The sequence below is a fragment of the Manis pentadactyla genome, chromosome 7 (genome assembly GCF_030020395.1).
Source record: "Manis pentadactyla isolate mManPen7 chromosome 7, mManPen7.hap1, whole genome shotgun sequence".
NCBI classification, from domain to species: Eukaryota; Metazoa; Chordata; class Mammalia; order Pholidota; family Manidae; genus Manis; species Manis pentadactyla.
In genome coordinates, this window is record NC_080025.1 from 47,267,367 (window position 1) to 47,285,802 (window position 18,436).

Genomic DNA, 18,436 nt, shown 5'->3' on the forward strand with positions numbered 1-18,436 from the left:
CCTTTATTATGTTGAGGTACTTGCTCTCTATACCCATTTTGTTGAGAGTTTTTATCATGAATGGATGTTGAATTTTGTCAAATGCTTTTTTGCATCTATGGAGATGATCATGTGGTTTTTGTCCTTTTTGTTGATGTGGTGGATAATGTTGATGGATTTTCAAATGTTTTACCATCCTTGCATCCCTTGATCATGTTTTATGATCCTCTTGATGTATTTTTGAATTCGGTTTGCTAATATTTTGTTAAATATTTTTCCATCAATTTTTATCAGGGATATTGGTCTGTAGTTTTCTTTTTTTGTGGTGTCTTTGCCTGTTTTGGGTATTGGAGTGATGTTGGCCACATAGAATGAGTTTGGAAGTATTCACTCCTCTTCTATTTTTTACAAAACTTTAAGGAGAATGGGTATTATGCATTCTCTAAATGTCTGATAAAATTCAGCGGTGAAGCCATCTAGTCCAGGTATTTTGTTTTTGGGTAGTTTTTTAATTACCAATTCAATTTCTTTGCTGGTAGTTGGTCTGCTTAGATTTTCTGTTTCTTCCTTGGTCAATCTTGGAAGGTTGTATTTTTCTAGGAAGCTGTCTATTTCTTCTAGGTTATCCAGCTTGTTACCATATGGATTTCATAGTTCTTTGTATTTCTGTGGTGTTCATCATGATTTTGCCTTTCTCATTTCTGATTATGTTTATGTGTGTAGAGTCTCTTTTTTTGATAAGTCTGGCTAGGGGTTTATCTATTTTGTTTATTTTATCAAAGAACCAGCTTCTGGTTTCATTAATTATTTCTATTCTTTTATTCTTCCTAATTTTATTTATTTCTTCTCTGATCTGTATTATGTCCCTCCTTCTGCTGAATTTGGGCCTCATTTGTTCTTCTTTTTCCAGTTTCAATAATTGTTACTTTAGACTATTCCTTTGGGATTGTCCTTCCTTCTTTAAATAGGCCTGGATTGCTATATACTTTCCTCTTAGAATTGCCTTTGCTGCATCCCACAGAAGTTGGGGCATTGTGCTGTTGTTCTCATTTGTCTCAATATATTGCTTGATCTCTGTTTTAATTTGGTCATTGATCCCTTGATTATTTAGGAGCGTGTTGTTAAGCCTCTATGTTTTTGTGAGCCTTTTTGTTTTCTTGGTACAATTTATTTCTAGTTTTATACCTTTGTGATCTGAGAAGTTGGCTGGTACAATTTCAATCTTTTTTAATTTACTGAGGCTCTTTTTGTGGCCTAGTATGTGGTCTATTCTGAAAAATGTTCCATGTGCACTTCAGAAGAATGTGTATTCTGCTGCTTTTGGGTATAGAGTTCTGTAGATGTCTGTTAGGTCCATCTATTCTAATGTGTTGTTCAGTGCCTCTGTGTCCTTATTTATTTTCTGTTTGGTTGATCTGTCCTTAGGAGTGAGTGGTGTGTTGAAGTCTAAAATGAATGCAGTGCATTCTATTTCCCCCTCTAATTCTGTTAGTATTTGTTTCACATATGTATGTGCTCCTGTGTTGGGTACATAGATATTTATAATGGTTATATCCCCTTGTTGGATTGACCCCTTTATCATTATGTAATGTCCTTCTTTGTTTCCTGTGACTTTCTTTGTTTTGAAGTATATTTTGTCTGATACAAGTACTGCAACACCTGTTCTTTTCCCCCTATTAGTTTTATGAAATATATTTTTCCATCCCTTCACTTTTAGTCTGTGTATGTCTTTGGGTTTTAAGTGAGTCTCTTGTAGGGAGCATATAGTTTGGTCTTATTTTTTTATCCATTCAGTGACTCTATGTCTTTTGATTGGTGCATTCAGACCATTTACATTTAGGGTGATTATCGATAGGTATGTACTTATTGCCATTGCAGGCTTTAGATTTGTGGTTACCAAAGATTCAAGGGTAACTTCCTTATAATCTAAGAATCTAACTTAACTCAGTATGCTATTACAAACACAGTCTAAAGGTTTTTTTCCCTGTCCTTTTATTCCTCCTCCATTCTTTATATATTAGGTATCATATTCTGTACTCTTTGTCTATCCCTTTTTATTACCTCTGGTGGCAGCTATTTATCCTTCGGAGTCTTTCCATCGAGAGGAGTCCCTTTAAAATACACTGTACAGTTGCTTTGTGGGCTGTAAATTCACTCAAGTTTTCCTTACCTGGGAATTGTTAAATCTCTCCTTCAAATTTAAATTATAATCTTGCTGGATTCAGTATTCTTGTTTCAAGGCCCTTCTGTTTCATTGCATTGGCTATATCATGCTATTCTCTTCTGGCCTGTAAGGTTTCTCCTGAGAAGTCTGATGATAGCCTGATGGGTTTTCCTTTGTAGGGAATCTTTTTTCTCTCCTGGTTGCTTTTAATACTCTGCCCTTGTCTTTGATCTCTGCCATTTTAATTATTATATATGTTGGTGTTGCCCTCCTTGGGTCCCTTGTTTTGGGAAATCTGTAGACTTCCATGGTCTGAGAGAGTATTCCCTTCCCAGATTGGGGAAGTTTTCAGCAATTAGTTTCTCAAGGACACTTTCTATCTCTTTTTCTCTCTCTTCTTCTTCTGTTACCCCTATAATATGAATATTGTTCCATTTGGATTGGTCACACTGTTCTCTCAGTATTCTTTTATTCCTAGAGATCCTTTTTTCTCTTTATGACTCAGCTTCTTTGTATTCCTCTTCCCTAATTTCTATTTCATAAATTGTCTCCTCCACTATATCTAATCTGCTTTTAATACCCTCCATTGTGTTCTTCAATGATTGGATCTCCATCCTATATTTGTTCCTGGGTTCGTGAATGTTTTTCTGTACCTCCATGATCATGTTAATGATTTTTATTTTGAAATCTCTTTCAAGAAAATTCATGAAGTTGATTTCATTTGATTATTTCTCAGGTGAATTCATAAGTTTGCTTTGAACCAGGTTACGTTGAATTTTCATATTTGTTTGTGGTGCCCTCTAGTGCCCACAAGCTCTGCTCTCTGGAGCTGCTCAGCCCCTGGAGCAATGCCAGGGGTTTCAGGGAAGTGGTGTTTGTGCCTGGGGGAGGAAAGAGCTGTTTCTTGCTCCCCGGCTGCTATGCCTGTCTCCACTGCCTGAACCACTGGGCTGAACACACAGGAGTAAGCCTCTATACTTGTGCTTGTACCTGCCATAGGCTCAGCTTCCCTCTGGCTGGCCTGACACCAGGGCAGGGGCTGCCTCTTTGCAAGTCAGGTGCATGCTAGCTGGGAGGAAGACACAGCAGGCTTCATATCACTGTGGGGTGCCTTGGAGCTGCATAGCCATCCAGCAGGATGGAGTGCCTGCAGATAGTTTAAGCTCCCAACCTGCTGGGCCGAGTTCACCCGGACAAATTTTGTTTACCTGTCCTTTCTCCTGAGCAGTAAGCTCGTGCAATCTTTGCCCCTTCAGAAACCCTCTCACTTTTAGGAAGTGTCTCAGACTGCCTGCCCAGATCAGCTGGATATGAATCCCTGTTTTCCAAAAGCAGCTGGAATCTCCATCTCTCCAGGTATTAAGCTTGTCATAGCTTTCCAACCCCACTAATCACCTGAGCTCCATGCAATGTAGGTTTGTGTTCCCAGAGCAGATCTCCAGGGCTACGTGTTCAGCAGTCCCAGGCATCCACTCCTTTCCCACTCTGTTTCTCTTCTTCTGCCGGTGAGCTGGGGTGGGGGAAGGGCTTGGGTCCCAATGGTATGTTGGGCACTGCTTTGGTACGTTACACTATTTCGTGAGGTCTGCTCTTTTCTCCAGGTGTATGCACTCTGGTGCAGCCTTCTTTCCTGTTCCAGGGATTAGTTGTATTAATTATATTTTTGTATTGTATGTGGTTTTAGGAGAAGGTCTCTTTCTCACTTCTCATTCAGCCATCTTAATCCCTCTGTTTTACAAAATATTGTAATAATTTTTGCTCCCAAGAAAAGGAATCTCTTTCTAATGCAGACATTTATTTCTCAGCTTTTGCATACTTAGTGCTGTTATACAAGCATGTATTTTTTTATTTTTTACATACTAGAAAAATAGCCAGATGCCTCTAAGATCTACTACTCACTCCACATTCTGTGCTGCCTGTGCCAACCTGTTTGAATGTCTGCCCTGTTCTTATCTCATAATTGGAGTCCAGCCTGCCTCTGGACCATGCGGGCCCTAGAAGCAGAAGAAAGGTTTGCAGAGGGCCCTGCACCAGTGAATGTTAGTTTCGGATTCAGGAACAGGATATAATGTCAGCACTTTCTGAGGTTTGGCCTCAATCTCCTCTCCAGCCAAATGCCAGGCAGGGGAAGAATTATCTTTGTGAACAGATTGGATTCTTCAAATCAGAAAGTACTACATCCCAGTCTAACAACAGTACCTGGTAGAGGTGGCCTCAAGCTTGCACCCGGCTGCTTGTGCAGAACTAAGCTGATCAAAACACAGCACAGACAAAAGCCCATGTTGTTCTTTCCTGCCCCCTTCTCACAAAAACAGGAAAAAGATTGAGAGAAAAATAACTTTCAGTGGTCTTATAATGTAAAAATCATCATTTTTTCTGAAGAAACAATTACAAAAGATACCCAGCAATAGCAACACTTTCTTAGACAGACTCCTACATATGTAAACATTGAGAGCTGTTAGTTGCAGTTGACAGGTAAATGCATTAATGTCTGCTCCAAACATTTCCCTTCAGGAAGAGCTAATTTCAAGGCCCTCTATTCAGAAGCAGCCTGAGAGGAACAATTGCAGTTAAACTGCCCCTTGGCTGTGCTCCCCCCCCCCCAACACACAGCATCTCTTTGGGAGCAGGCAGGGTGCTACAGCCTGAAGCCCTGAGTGGGGCCCGTGACTAAATTTGAAACTTTTCAGGTCTAGACAACTAACTCTCTTGATTTCATGAATCAACTTTTCTCCCTGAGAAAAGTTCATGGGAATTAATGTACATTTTCACTGACTTTTCTTCATTTTAGCACGTTGGTATAGCTGATTTATGGTTACATTAGGAAGGAAAACACTGAGCAGTATTCATGTTGCAATGAGGAATCTGGGTTACTTTAAATTAGGGTCCTCTAAAAAAATCCCAGAAAAAGGACTAAACCTCTGAAAATTTATTTCACCAAAAATTGTATTAGCTATGAATGCCTTGTTAATTTCATGCATTTTTCTAACTTTACCAGCTATATTTGTTAGGAAGGAAAGGACTCAGCTCGGTGTCGCAGGGAAGTGAGATAGAGTGAGATGAGAAACCAAAGTTAAGAAAGCAAAGTAAGTTTTAATACACTCTGCAGAGAGCAACAGAGCAGGCCTGCCTAAGGTGAGACAGGCATGGATGCTTATTCTGAGGCTGCTTTTATGTGGTTTTGGCAGGGCAGAGAGGTCCTTGGTTGACAGCTGTCAATTCTCAAGGCTTGTTCTGATTGGTGAAATGAGGACAGGGGCTGTGCTGTGCCTGTGACTCTGATGTTTCTTAGACCCTAGACATTTCCTGAGTGACTCTTGGACCCTGTGGCTTTATCTGATTAACTCTCTGAGTCATTTCTGGCTCTCTGGCTCTATCTGATCAACTACCTGAATCATCTTTGGGGGGCTCTTTCTCCTTTCCATCCCTCTCATTTCTGTCTTTCTGTCTAACATATCGGACTTCTTGAATTCACAGTTTTTACCTGCTAAGATTTTATTGTCTTTTAGGGAAATTTTTCTCTGCAAAGGCCACATTTAAGGTTCTGTGGGAAGAAATTTGAATTATATTTCTATTCATTGTATAATGTGATATTTTATAAATGCAATTATATTTGAGATTTTTAGAAGGGTTATCACAGAACCCTACCTTCATTAACTGAACAAATTCAATAAATACAGATTACATCATCTGATGACAACAGTGTAAATCTCCTCTTTTGTGTATGACAATCCCTTTGGTGAGAAATTAAATGCAGTCCACAAGTTATTCAAAGTGAAGGAACCTCAGAATGATAATTCTATGAAAAGTCCCCTCTTAGAAATTGTATGCAAGACATTTAAGAATCATGATAATTAAAATTTAAGTGTGTCACATACTTTTAATTAGATGTCTCTACCTGGAAGTCTGCAGTAAATTAAAAGGTTAATTTCTAAATCCATAGACTGTAGACACAGATATCAACATAGATATATGTATATATTCTTAATAACTTAAAATAAACATTCAATGTCGGCATGGTTCCTCACCTCCCAGAAGACATGTTCTTACAAAAAGTTCCTATGAGGACAACAAGCAAGCTTTAATGCACAAATATTTTCAAGTCTCTGTGTCATATTTGCAAATGTCTCATTGGCTAAAGCAAACTAAACAGCGAAGCCCAGAGTCAATGGCATGCACACAGTAGGTCTAAACAAACTGGGCTCATTTCTTCCATCAAATGGCCACAGTCAGAGTTCCATGGGCCATAATATCCTTGAATCGAGATGCCAGGATACGCATATTGCAGAACATTTATTGCAAGTACACAAAATGTACTTATTTTCAGTACAGTTAGGATGAAATTATTCTGGATTAGGGTGGGGTTTAAATCAAATGACTGGTGTCCTTATAGGGACAGGAGAGGACACACAGACCCAGACACCTGGGAAAATGCCATGTGACCATGAAGGCAGAGACTGGAGTGATAAGCCACAAGCCAAGGGACACCAAGGCTTTCCAGGACCCACCCCAGGAAACATGAGGCACTGGTTGTTTAAGAGCTGAGGTTACATCAAGAAGCAAATACCTGCCCTCAGGCAATGTATTTTCTGGTTGGGTGATAAAATAAGGAAGACACACAGAGTGTACAACAAGCCAGTGAAGGCAGAGCATCGGAAGCTGGGGCGGGGGAGGAGGAATGTCGAGCGGGGGGGTCACAGTTCCAAATAGTGTGGTCTGGGAGGAGTTTTCAAGGAGGTGGCATTTCAACTGCAACTATGGCAGAAAGGGAGGTGGCCATGTGGATGTCTCCGGCAGAGAAGATAGCCAATGGCCGGGTCCTAATAAGAGAACGCCTGGAGGAGTGACAGGGGCCCATGGGAGCAGGAGGGCAGCTGAGCCCCACACAGAGAGGCCAAGACCTGCACACACGGCCACTTCCCCACTTTGCTCTCTTTTCGATGCAGGCTTAAGAGACTAATGTAAGAGAGAAATCTTGAGAAAAGGGCAATTATGCTTCATCGTGGGGGAAAAAATAATCATTTTAGATTCAAATGGCCCTTGGTTTGTTTGAGCTACAGCTCCACTATTTCAACAGTAACTAGCATCGATTCGGTTACCTCCTCTGTAAGATGGACACAGTAACACCCTGGACAGGGCTATGGGGAGACCAGACCAGTGAAGGCTCTTAAATATGCCCACCACAAGGAAGCCTGTGGCTACAGAGGGCGTTCGTCATGGGTTGTTAATTCCTGTCCATGTCAGTTCCTTGGGCAGACTTCCTGATGCTTGAACTGGTGTCTGGTTTGCCTTCATACTCCCCTCCCTTCAGTCCTCAGCAGTTTTCCTGGGATGCGTCATCACAGCTCAAAGGCTTGTGAATTCCTAAGGAAGGCACTGAGTGCATGGACAAATCTCATGGTGTGCATGGTATGTCTCCAAGTATCCAGTTTGCATAGGAACCCTTGTCTCTGTGCTCTCCTAGCAATGTCCACCTACCTCTCTGACTAGTTGTCTCTCTCATTCACCTAATTGTGAACACCTCGAGATGTTTTTATACACCCCAGCACACTATGCCATTAATTGAATTTAATCCAGTAGACAGGAGGTCCAAGCAGCAATGTTCAGGCTCTGCTGGACTTCTTTTATTTAGAAGCCCTGTGAACTGTTTCTTTCTTAGCTCATGAGATGCTGTAATATTGCTAGACGATTTCTTAAAATTGGTTAAGGTTTAAAAGGAAAAAGAAGGAGATGGTTTTCAGCATAGTACAAATTGAGAGTTTCTTAAAAGCAGTTGGGTACATAATTGAAAACTAATTGAATGTTCTAATCCATATGCATGAAAAACAATTTGCATTGCTTCATTATTTAAAAGCAGTGTAAAGATGAGGCTGTGGCATGAATCTACTTGAGGAACATTCTTCACTCAAACAAAATGAAGCTTAACTCTTTAGGTCTTGGAAATGTGCTTTGGAAGTGCCCGAATGTTGCAAATAATCTGGGTTTCGGTATTGATTTCAGAGTAACAAAAATTGTTTTTTGTTCATACACCCACATTCTACCTCACGACAGAATTCTGATAGGAAGAATATCTCCCCTAGACAAAGAAAAATACATAACTCAGTGCCCAAACTAACTTGCATTGAAACCACTGCAACTGCACAATTAGGCTCCAGAGCAATTATTGGTTCAGAAAAATAAGTGGACTTCAGTGGCAGGAAATGAACAGAATTGCAGAGTATCACCAATGCTGTCCACCACAGCATTTGAGTCTGGACCTGGGTCAAACCCTGGACTGGACATTTAGACATAAATTTTGCAACTGAATTTAGATATAATTCAAATATGTGTGTACTCACTTCAGATGGTCTTGTTTGCTTGCTTCTAAAATATCTCATTGGTACCACAAATTTAGAATCATTGTACATTACTGTTTAGAAAGCAGCCCTAGTGTTCTCACTAACTGGTTCTTACTGCCTTAGTTGGCATGATATTTACAGAGAGACTTTTGTTTCTGATAAGATGGAGTAATTGACAGCCAGATTTGCTCTCCCACTTTAAACAACTAAAAATAATGGGAAACAATATGAAACAATGGTTGTCAGACATTAGGTCCCTGAAGGAGGGAAAGCAAATGGGTAGAGGCAGCAACTGCCCCTGCTTACTGCCTGGAGGGGGATCCTGGGCCATGGCCTCCCGAGGAGGATTGTAGGTGCAGCCCCATGATTGCCAGGATGTCAAAACAAGAGTTGGAGACTGCAGGGCAGAGTACCACAGAGCAGAGAGCAGCGTAGCACCTGGTCTCAGTTTGCAGAGGGAGCCATGAGTAGTTAGCAGAGCACTGCTCACTTTATGCATGTAAACAAAACGCTGGAGGTTTAGGCTGGAACCACCAGAAAGGAGCAGGTGAGAACCTCATCAGAACTCATGCAAGCCTGGGAGTGGCTTTTTCCACCACATGAAGTGGAAAACAGTCATAATATATAGAAAATTGGAAAGAGTAAACCCAAGGTCTGGTTTTGCCTCAAAAGTGTGAAAAATCTGTCCCACTCTGTGTTCTTTTGCATACAGTGTAACAGAGTCATGAGTCTCCAGAATACCGCTGCCCTGGCTCAAAGTAATTTAGCTGAACAAGAGTGAAGGGTCGTTATAGTAAAAGGAGACACAGAACTCAAAAAGGTGAAATGACTATGTCATCAGGCATCTAATTAAAAATTTCCAGACATTTAAAAAAGCACAAAGAGAAAAAGCAAAGATGGCTCGGAACGTGACACCAGTGGCAGAATTCTTGTACAGGGGCCATTTGTATGCTTGTCCTGACTTTACTGGACATGCTCGGGAAGGTAGAGCACAATGTAAGTATAAGACAGGGAAGATAGGAAAACGAAAACCCAGACTGAATTCCTAGAAATGAAAACTACATCATCTCAAGGGAAGGGTGACTGGATGAAAGTGACCGTGGCTTTGACACACAGGAATAGCTGGATAAATGTGAGGACACAGCGACTGAAACACCCAGATGAAGCACAGACGGACAGGAGAAGCACATCAGTGAGCAGACTCGGGCCACCCATTGTGTTTAGGCATTTCCAATCACATGACTGATGTCAGGGCTATCAAGATGGAGATACCCTAAATCCTTCTGGTGGGAAATACGTGTATATGCATAATGAACATAATGATCTAGGCAGATAAGGAGAGGAAAGCATTTCTGGGAAGTGAGGAAAGGCTTAAAAAAATAGGACGGTATCCACATGGGCTGTATATAATAACAGTGATAATGAGAGCATTCTGGACTGAGTGTTTGTGTCCCTGGAAAGTGCATACGTTGAGGTCCTGACCCCTAGTGTGACCATACATAGAGATGGGTCATTATGGAAGCAGCTAAGGTGAAATGAGGTCACGGGACAGGGCCCTGTCTGATGGGATTAGTGCTCTCGTAAGAAGGGACAGCAGCAAGCCTGCTCTCAGCCGCACCCCCCAACCCCACACCCTGCCCACAGCACAGGGGAGTAGGCAGCCCCTGCAAATAGGGGAGAGGCCTCAGGATCAAACCTACTTTGCCAACACCTTCACCTCAGACCTCCCCCCTCCAGACCTGTGTGAAGTAAAGGTCTGCTGTTTGAGTCCCTCAGTCTGGGGCATTTAGTTACAACAGCCTCAGCTGACTAATACAAATAGTAATGATAAATGCTAATGTGTATTAAGTGTCCACCCCATGTCAGTTTTCCATGCCTCATCTCATCTGATTCCCATGACAACCCTTACCGTCCTGGTATTCAAGGTGAAAACAGGACCACAGGGAGTTTCAACCCACTGGAGGCCACACAGCTGGAGCACAGAACAGAGGAACAGCACAGTCCAGCCACTGACCTGTAACAGCAATGAGAGCACAGCAGCTGAGTCACCGAACAGCTGCTCTATGCCGGCCATGCGGGAGGAGAGCTTCACACTGACTGTCTAATGGATGCTCAGAACAACCCTCTGAGGCAAAAACACTCGGCAGGTGTGTCGTGAGGATGAGGAGCCCAGGCTGAGAGGGGCCAGTCCACAACCCAGGTGGCCAGGCAACTGTCCTCAGTGAGCAGGCGAGACTGGAAGTAGCCCTTTCTGATGCTGGTGTGAGGGAACAGGGTGGACTGCCCCAGGTGCTGCACTGTAGGTGGACACAGACCTGAGCTTTTGCAGAAGGAGAGAGCTTTATTGCCTGGCAGCCAATCCAGAGATGGATGCCAACTCCATCTGCATGGTAGGGAGTATGGTGGTGGGCTGGCTGGGGCAGGAGGGACCTGCTCACAGCTCCACACCTACAGAAATTGCCACATCTTCTCCTCCCTGGTATGTCTTAACCAGGAAATACATTCCCTGCTGGTTTGGGACACGTTTTCTGTGGCTGATGGCTGGTCCCTTTTGTTTTCTGTTGGGTAGCAACAATGTATGGCCCCTTTAGCCTCATATGCGCATCCCCAAGCCCACACAGTGGCACTGGTGCTTCATGCCTGGAGAAGGTTTGTTCCAGGGCCTCAAGAGGGCCAATGACCAGGCCCATGACTCTATCCTGCCCTGTCTAGATGACCCACTGGTTTCATGGATTCTGGTGGGTTCCTGGGCAGCATCTGATGGGCCTGGAGGCTTCCAGTCCTTCTCTGAACAGTAAGGACCCCCAGTGATTGTCACCCTGCATGGCAGGGCTTCACCAAAACCTATCTTCTCCCCACTGTCCTGAATTGTACAGCCCTTAACTCAACAGGTAAAGAAAAAAATGCTTTTCAAAGGAAAGAAAAGGCAGAGGCAATGCCCAGACAAGGGGAAGGGCAAAGTCCATCATAGGCGTGAGCCCGGCACACCACCAGGGAGGCCAAGAAGCACCGTGAGAAGAGCAGGCCCAGCCAAGGATGGTCCTAGATGCTGGCCAGGCCATTTTCACATGTTGTGTGGACACCATGGGGCTATGTGTGCAGTGCAGAGGGTGCTTAGGTCTTGGGAAAACATCTGAACGGAGCCAGTCCACGTGCCCTAGTCCCCCTCCAAAGGCTCTTTCTGAGTCTGGACCCAATACCTTAGATGCAAGCATTCAGTGAATTACCATCCTTGTTACAAATTATAAATCTGCGAATTTTTAGCATCAGGCAGCTCATATTTGTCCATTTTTCCAGCTCCTCCACAAACCAATGGTAGGGCTTATCCATAATACGCCAGGCTAGGCATTTTTTGAATCCAAGAACTTACAGAATGAAGAGCAGCCTGTGGCCCACTAATCCTGTGCCACAAGATTCTCCTCTTGAAAGGGAAGGACTGGTTTTATGGGATGGTTCTTAGCCTCGTGGATTCCTGTCTTTCCTGGCTTGTGTTATATATCCAGGCAAACGGCCTCTTTGCTGATCCACTGTAGGATTTCTGGGCTCATGCTTTCTTCCCTCCCCGACAATCTGCACAGCACCCACCAATTTTGAGAACCCACAATTCACCTTGATGCAGTATTTCCTGAAGCCTTACAGTGAGACAGTTTTACTAGCACCAGGTTTTCAGGACCTAGTTTGTGCATAGAAAACAACCCACTTAGGCAAGTTGCTTCTACAAATATTCACTGTTTCCTAACAGCCTGCTCGTGTGTAAGCCATCTCTTCCAGTGTGGGGATGGTTGCTCTCCTTTGCACCAAAGTTGGAAACAAAAATGGGAGTGTGCTGGTCCTCCTTGTTCTACACCATGTGAGATCATCACACAAACTGCCTCCAGAATCTTGCCCATTGAAATATCACTGAGAGACTCCTAAGCCAGAGATTCCTGGCTGCTTTACAGCTCCACCTCTCCCAGGCCCCTGCCCCTATGAGGTCACTTAGCACATCGCCTCCACTCATCCAACCAGGGCTTCTTCCTACTCAGACACACGGCACCAACTTACTTGCCTCTGAACTTGATGAAGTCGAGATAATTCAAATCGTCATTGTCCCATGGTGCCACAATTACACTGATTTTCTTCTCCAACATGATCACTGCCTTTATAGTCTTTTGAGTTACAAGAAGTTTGATGCTGTTTTTTCTTTTAAACAGATGAAACTTTGGGAATACTCAGAAATTTATATGGAAGTGTAATCTGATTTAAATGTGTTTTTTCTGAAACAATTTCAAAACTTCATAAAAATTATAAGGACAGTACATATAATGTTGCCTTCCTGAGCTATTTCAAGATAACCCCTAAATGTGCTGGTGTGTATGTCCCACAAAGACACATTCCTACCTAGCCACCATACAACTATCAAACCACGAAATTACATGAACACATTACCACCATCTAGATGTCAGACCCATTTACATTTCACGCACCACCCCATCTCTAGAAAGCAGAGGATGCAGGACAGGACCCCTACGGCATCTCCAGCCTGTTCCCATTAGTTACACTTCTTCAGACTTGCCTTGTCTTTCACACCATGGGCTCTTAAAAATCAAGCATCATTTTGTGAAAAGTGCCCCCATTTGTGTTTCCCTGGCATTTTCCTAAGGACTAGATTCAGGCTGTGCACTTTGGCAGGAACACCTCAAAAGCAATGCTATGTTCTCACTGCATCCTATCAGGTAACACATGATGCCAACATGTCCCTTCAGTGTTGACATTTGCTCTGATTGCTCAGTGGAGATGGTGTCCGTTGGGCCGCTCTACTGCAAACTTACCCTTTCCCGTTTGGAATTAGTTCAGAAGTTCATTGAGAAGTACTTTGAAACTACTTAAACATCCCCTTCCTCATCAAAATTTTAACTTATTCATTTTCATGTTTTAAAATTTCTGTCAATGCGGACTCCAGGATCCTTGTTTTATTCAGTGGATTATAATCTATCAAATATTCTTATGATGCTTAAATTGCCTCATATGTGGCCAGAAGGAGTCCCTTTGACTGGTCATCATCATTCTTGGTGCTTTTCCTTGTTATGAGGGGAACAAATAAGGGTGTTGCCAGCTCATCTTGTAGTTTCAGTGTTCAGGGATCAGCCATTTCTTTAAGGAGCTCTGGTTGTCTTTATAGATGTGATTATAGATGTGAAATGACATTTAAAGCTCAAGATCAGAATCCCACTGACCCATAGGCTCTTTCAGTGCCTTCACTAAGTATGTATATGCATGTATATACATATATATGTGCATATCGAACCTATATTGATTTTGTATCTATTTACATATTTTTAAAATTAGTTTATATAGCTATCTCCAATTTCACTCTAATATAGTAGGGTTCACACAAATTTGCCCCCTTACAAGTCACCTGGCTCTCTTATTTGGCTGTCAGCATCTTTACATTAGTAACTGAGTGATCCATAGCTGATTTCTCCTTATCACTGTGTGCCCCCCACTTCCCTTGGACATTATACTTGCCCCATGGGAGCCTCCATCACCCACGCTGTGCTGTCTTCCCGAACCTGACCCTTCTGGGTCTCTGACATCCTAAGCCAAGCCTCTGCACCCATCCACCTCTGTGCAGAATCCAACCTTGCTCAGAGCTGCCTTGTGACTTTGGTGTGACTTGTTCAGGGTAAAAAGGGAAGGAAAGGGGAGGAGGAAGGGTACTAATATGATTTTAAATCTGCAGTTGCACCCACGGCGCGGCCAATGCTGCGGTCTCCAGCACATATGGAGCTCTGTGCTGAGCACACATTTGGTTGTATCGCTTTGCTGCAGTCATTGCATGACAAGATGCAAGTATGCAGCATCACAGGCTGGGGAAGTTCAAGGCTCCATGGCTAGCTTAAGTCAAAGTGCACTGCTGAGTGGGGCTCCTACAATTTCTGGGCTGGAGGTTAGCATGTACTCGCAGAGCTCATGGTCATATGTCATGCCCATCATATCAGCCATCTATCTGTGGCCTCTGCACATAGAGGGATCATTGGGGATTTGGAATTTTATTTTAATATTTTTATGACAGGAGGGTTTTGTGTCTGCACTTCTTAGCAACTACCAAAGGATCTAGAATTCAGAGTTCTTCTAAACCTTGATAACACTTTCACAGAGCAGGGAAGCAGCAGAATCATGCTGGCTGAAAACTTCCCAGCAGAGTCTCTGACTGACTCAATCTATCTTTCCAGGAAAATATCAGCATCTACTGAACCGGCATCAGAATCTACTGAACTAGTAAAACATTCAGAGACCCAAACAATTGCTTCTGGTGTATTAATCCCCCAATTTAATGAAGGGCCTGGAGAGATCAGGAGCTGGGGAAACTGAGCAGCCTGCCTTCCTGCTGGTCTCCCTCGGGCTTGAGGGTTTCTCTCTAGCTGTTTCTGCAGAGAGCCCAGTTCTCCTTTTGGAGGCTTGAAGCCTCTTGTCTAAACAATGTGTATCTGTATTGATCAATAGTCTTACATGCTACTATAAACTTAAATTTGGATACAAAAGATTCTGGCAAATTTGTGGAAGATGGTCCGTCATGTTGATCGTGGTGGTGGTTTAAATGTTGCCTTTAAATCTAGCACTAGTTCCACATTGCCAGGTAAGTTGAAATTTCAGTTTTCAATTTTATAAATTTCCTATTTATTCTTCAAAACTGACTTGAACAGGTTTTCTCAGATTCCTCAGCTGACCTGCTCTCCTTAGAATATTGTACTTCCTGAGGACAATGTCCTCACGCAGCTGCTAGCTTCTGCATGCCCCTCAGAGAGCCAGGGGTAGAATGTGGCTCCGGATTTGCACCAGCCAACCTGGTGTTGCCAAGAACCTTCTTCTCCATTTCAGTGTCTCAGCCCACGCTCATGACTGACCCTGCACAGGGCAACGCCAGCCTTCCCTCTGCAGGCATTATTCTAAACATAATGTTCCTATTTGAGCTTCTCAGATGAGCCCTAACCATCCCTCTGCTTGAAATGGCCCCTCGTCAGCACCACTCTCGCCCATGGCTGCACCCCCAGCCTTCAAGTCTCTGGCTGACGGTCTCTCCTCCAGGCAGCCTGGCCCCATCACCTACAAGAGGTTAAGTCCCTCTTTGCTCCTGAAACATCATGTACTTACACCTGAAATGGATACAAATCTTATATGTCAATTATATCCCAATAAAACTGAAGGGAAAGAAAAGCCTGTTTATTACTGATATTCAAAATGTACCTCTTCTTAATAAATTACTGCCTTGGGTAAATCAGAAAAAAAGATTGCTGCAATATACTTTTCAGTATCAGACTAATTTCTATTGGTTGTATACAGTAAACTATGAAGAAAAGTTATGTGCTCATAATTACTTTAAAAATGATCGATGGCTCTTTCTGGATTATAAACCCCATGAGGCTAGGGAGCTTGGTCGGTCTCATATCACTTTTCCATTTGCATTCCTAGCACGTATATCTATCTCACGCCAACTAAAAGGTGAAACCAGATTTTATATCATGTGTCACATTACCTACATGGAGTATGGCTCAGGAAAGACTGCTTTCTTCAAATAACCCTCAAAACAGGCCATGGAGACAGCAGTAAGTCATTCACAAAGTTTCAGGTTCAATTTCTATCTTCTGAAACGGAAATCTGAGGCTCCGTTAACTCAGCTTTGACAGAACGCGGCTTCTAATCTGGAAGATATCCTCCTAGGGGTGCATGGGGATTGGTGCCGGCCTCCAGCTCAGGGACCACGCTGCTGAAAGGACTTGCATGTCACCAACTGGAGATGTAGTGAGGGGGAGCTCCTAACACAGGGTGATTACTGCAGTGCTGTAACTATAACTGTAGTGTAAGCACCAATGATAATCATCAGCATCGTTGATCACCTTTTATAATTGGGCACCGTTTCTAAATGCATCACATACCTATCCAATCATTTTCCTAAGACTCCCAGGGGATAGATTAAACACATCTCCTTTTCTTAGTGAGATAACTGCTGCTCAGAGAAAGTTAAACCGCTTATTCAAGGAGGGCCACAAAGTAGGTTAATCCCTGACGTATGGTCCAAACCAGTACTTTGCAGAGGCCCAGGGTGTTGCTTCACCTGTTCTGAGGAAATCACATAACGTCACCAAGGGAGCACTTCCTGAGCCACTGAAAGCACTTTCTGGCTTTTTTGTTTTGTAGACATGTTTTACTTCTGGCAGAGAATCTTGGAAAAAAATACAGCATGCATCAAAATGCAAATTCTATTTGGTTAATACCATCCCCCACATAAAGCCCCGGGTGCCTCCTGTTTCCGGCAAATTGCGAACAAACTAGCTTGCCTGCTGCACGAGGCCTTCAGCAGCTCCCGAGCTCTTCCTCCACAAACGCGGCTTTCTGTAGCTTACTGCTGCTGCTCATCTTTGAGTCTCTGTCTGTAACCATGACCTTACCTCTATGATTATCAAAGTCCTTCTATTTGACCCTACAGTATGAAGTCTCTATTCAGAATGAAATAATAAAACCACAAACAGAGCATTGAACTCATCTGATTGTACTAAAGAGAAGAAAGTTCTCTAATTCATTGCATATTTTATGGTAAATATTCTCACCATCTGAACCAAAACCACATCAATGTAGCCTGTGTTTCTATTTTTCAAGGAAAAGGAAATGTATATATATAAAGTCTTAGGAGAAAAATTTCTTATACATTTCTTGATGATAGTCTCATTTCAACCAAGATAAAACCACATGACCGATGACTCATCCTTCAGGATTCAGCTCATCCTGTGGCACTTTCACTGCTTCCCTAAACAGAGGTAGACAAACCCTTTCTTCTTCCCTCATGATTCCTCCCATGTTAACCCACTCAGTTTGCAACTGCCCTTCTAATGGCTCTGGCACATGAAAACAGAAGGTGCTTTGAGAATCTAAACCTCTCCTGTTCACTGCCACAGGCTGCTTTCTACCTCTGAATGTCAGCATAAGCTTGCCTGCACATACACCTCACACACTCCTTCACTGCCCTTGACTCCATTTGGCTGCCTCTTTCTAGCCATCTGCATGTTGCTTCCGGTAAACAGATCCTCCTGCAGTAAGCCCTCCGATCCTAGGCAAGTAGGCGTGGAGAGCTCCCAGGTGGGTGAAGCATCCAAGCACATGTTTTATTTGGCACATTATCAAAACCACACACCTAAATCCTGCTGTTCTACAATAATCTGCAAAATCCTCAAAGCCAGAGACTCTGCCTGACGCAAATTTGTGTCTTGGGCACTCAGCACACTGTAGACACTCAATATTTGTTAAACATTTATCAAAAAATGATGTGATGGAAAATCAGTTGCAGGACCAAATTTAAGGAAAGAATGGCTTCTAAGCAACAGAAAAATGGCCGACTTTGTGGTTCCATCCATTATGTTCAAATACGTGCACTGAATTCTGCAGCCATGTGTTTTCTGATGTCCTCCACTTCTTATTGCAGAGCCAGTCCTTTCATCAGTCATTGGAAGCTTTTGGACAAAATGGAATCATAACTGCTGTACTTGTAGTTTAAATGAACATCATTTAAAGTCTTCTCTGGGGCAGCTTCTGGAAAGTTCAAGACTAAAGAGAAAAACAGATGAAGAAACTCCCCCAACATGAGTTGATGTGCCGAAGGATGGAGTTTTGAACAGCACAAGTTCTAACTTGATGAGGGACAGGGACTTCTGAGAATCACCATGTACAGTCTGAGATAAATAAACAGCTGGACATGCTCTCGAAGGAGGGCTGAATGGCAGTAAGACTCCACAGAATGCTCTGATTTCTTGATTTATTTATGTACTGGCTTTCTTCCTATGAAGCAAGGAATAAAAAATAAATATGAAAGGGGTGAGTTTCTATGGAACAGTGATCACAGAATCATTAATTCTCAGAGGCTTCCAAAGATACGAGCAAAATCAAAAGAAGGAATTACTGAACTCTGAAGAAGTCACCTGGA